This window comes from Galeopterus variegatus, unplaced genomic scaffold (assembly GCF_000696425.1).
Source record: "Galeopterus variegatus unplaced genomic scaffold, G_variegatus-3.0.2 Scaffold13259, whole genome shotgun sequence".
NCBI classification, from domain to species: Eukaryota; Metazoa; Chordata; class Mammalia; order Dermoptera; family Cynocephalidae; genus Galeopterus; species Galeopterus variegatus.
The window spans coordinates 32192-35265 of NW_007739370.1; the positions used below are offsets into that span (position 1 = coordinate 32192).

Genomic DNA, 3074 nt, shown 5'->3' on the forward strand with positions numbered 1-3074 from the left:
ATGGCTCTTCAAGCTTCTATGTGGACATGGCGCAAGTTATGTCTGCTCACGTCTATCTGCACCAGGAGCAAGGATGGGGTAGATGGGGTAGACACTGCAAGAGGTCACATGGCTACAGGAATGGATATATAAAATCCTCTAGGAAGGGGGGACAAATAGCTGCAGACAAAAATAAAACCTATACAATGATCCAACATGTAAAAAGATTTGCCAGCTTAAAAGGCACAAAATCCTAAAATGTGAAAAATTCAGAGGAACTCAGAGGCCACTGTCCAAATCTGTCACAGTTCACCATACTACGAAGATCAGGAAAACTGGCAAACTTTTCAGGGGTACCAAGGATCCCAGTTTGTATTATCTTTATAAATGAAGAAACAGGATGTGGCTTTCCTGGCCCCATTCCACCCCAATACATCTACAGTAACCCCATACAGCTCCCCTCTGTGCTCATGAAATAACTGGAGGCCTTAAAGCCTTGAAATTATAGTAGTCCTCCTTTTGCTTTCCTCGGTTTCAGTTACCCATAGTCAACTGTAGTCCAAAAATATTAAATGGAATATTCCAGAAATAAACAATTCATAAGTCTTAAATGGCATGTCGTTCTGCGTAGCATGATGAAATCTCACACCACTGTGTGGGACATGAATCATCCCTTTGTCCAGTGCATCCATGCTGTACATGCTACCCGCCATTAGTCACTTAGTAGCCATCTCAGTTATCAAATCGACTGTTGCATACCGTGTATATAGGGTTCAGTGCTATCTGCAGTTTCAGGCATCCACTGGGGATATTGGAAAGTATCCACCATAAATAAGTGGGGACTACTGTAAATGCATAGTTTAAGTGTGTACATGTGGTTTGAGGGGTAACTTCTCTAAGACCTCTAACTCCACAAAGGTTTGAAACCACATCACTGGATCCTCAGTCAGTCTCCACAGGCCAGTGAGTTACTTGGGTCAGTTGCTGTNCATGCTACCCGCCATTAGTCACTTAGTAGCCATCTCAGTTATCAAATCGACTGTTGCATACAGTGTATATAGGGTTCAGTGCTATCCGCAGTTTCAGGCATCCACTGGGGATATCGGAAAGTATCCACCATAAATAAGTGGGGACTACTGTAAATGCATAGTTTAAGTGTGTACATGTGGTTTGAGGGGTAACTTCTCTAAGACATCTAACTCCACAAAGGTTCAAAATCACATCACTGGATCCTCAGTCAGTCTCCACAGGCCAGTGAGTTACTTGGGTCAGTTGCTGTGGTAACTACAGTAGATGGTGCCTTCAGAGAAAGAGTCCAAAGGAGTCATGACCAGGGCACCAAGTTTTGTATCAATTGAGGAGAGTGAAGACCAGCTGGATCTCAGTATCTTGACCAGGGAAGCTGCAGTTTAGGAAAGTCAGCAGCTCCTTCCCCACCAAGATGCAAGGAAGGACTGTCCCAAGGGTGACAGAAATAAAGTGCTAGACCTTAAAAGTGTATCCATCTGATTCAAGCGTGTTAGGGTCCAGGCAGAGGAAGGTGAGGAAGAAGATCCAGGGGTCCTGGCTCCCACAGCCTGCCTTAGTCACTTTACCTGGTGCACCTTTCTCCCCCAGAGATAATTCTTGCAAAAAGGAGAGGATCTTACACAGACCAAAAATGCTGGTGTCAGGGCTTTTACAAAGTACCTGCAGTGAACACAACAAAAGAGAGGGGTTAATTGAATTACAATCTTAATCGTCCATTGACCTTCCCAACAACATTCAAGGTGAACCTTTGGATGCGAGTCAACATGAAAATGCAAGTTTCGGGGGCCGGCCCATGGCTCACTTGGGAGAGTGTGGTGCTGATAACACCAAGGCTACAGGTTCAGATCACTATATAGGGATGGCCGATTAGCTCACTTGGGAGAGCGTGGTGCTGACAATTCCAAGTCAAGGGTTAAGATCCCCTTAACGGTCATCTTTAAAAAAAAAAAAAAAGAAAGAAAATACAAGTTCCGCACATTTGTTTGGTTGTTGATAAATCTGACAAATTAGCATGACATTCTCCCCTTATAACCTAGCCAGAACCTTTAGGCCAGTACTCCAGCATCATGCATGGCTGTGGCTAAACACAAATAAAACTACAAAACATACTTTCATTCATTCATTCAACATTCAGTGAGTACTTAGGGTAAGTCAGGCTTGTGCTGAAAACAGAGTTTAAAAAACAAACAAACAAAAGCATCCTCCTTGCTCTCAAGTTCAGTCCTGGGGAGAGGGAGAGAAGGAACCAATTAACAAGAGTAAGCACATTGTACAAGCATTTGTGAGGTACAGCATTAGTCCACGGAGGCACAATTCCTTCTATGGGGAAGTGAATCAGGAAAGGCTTCCTGGCAGATGCCATGTCTGAACATGGCTTTGATCTGGGGATGGGGTGGTGATGAGGCCAGGAGGGGCAGGCAACCAGAGTGTTTGCTGTTGCTGGGCCATAAAGCAAAAGGAGTGAAGAGGGTTGGAGAGGCGGCAGGGCCTTGGCCTCCCAGGTAGAATTAGGTGGGACTGGTTCTGGACAGAGGGGCTTGTTTCTTGGCTCTACACAGTTCAGGGTCTGGAGTTGCCAGAAACCAATCCTGAGTAGCCTCTTGTCTGTGCTAGTAATTTAAAAAGTAATCACTTTCAACATCATTACATTTTATGAGAAGCATGACATTGGTTTTCCTCCATGGATCAGTCTACTTTCTGTCTAGATTTCTCCTTTGCTTTTTGGAGAAGGGGTAAGGCCTTTAAAGAATTCTGGATAATTTGCTAATGACTGAGAAAATGAACAGCTAAAAATGTGTCCATAAGCTAGAAGGAAGATTTGGGGCTGCAGAAAAACATCACCAAGAGAAGTATTGATCAGATCTGGAGAAATCTTCCCTTCCTGCCTACCAAGCCAAAGCTAAGCATCAAGACCAGCTAGACACCCCAACCAAATCAATAAACATTCACCAATTCCCATCCCATCTGCCTCTTAAACCTTTCTCCAATCCATCTCCCATTTCAGGCCTCACTGTCGAACAGTACACTTCAAATCTATACATTATTCTGTACATTTTACCTAAAAA

At 43.9% G+C, this 3074-nt stretch overlaps 1 long non-coding RNA gene across 1 annotated transcript in view; it reads right to left on the reverse strand.

The window, feature by feature from the left end:
• The window catches only part of LOC103581528, a 1117-nt gene extending 881 nt beyond the window's left edge, over positions 1-236 (reverse strand). Inside the window, exon 1 of the long non-coding RNA XR_549674.1 lies at positions 179-236. This is a non-coding gene — a long non-coding RNA (uncharacterized LOC103581528). The remainder of the gene's footprint in view (positions 1-178) is intronic.
• Positions 237-3074: the final 2838 nt, after the last annotated feature.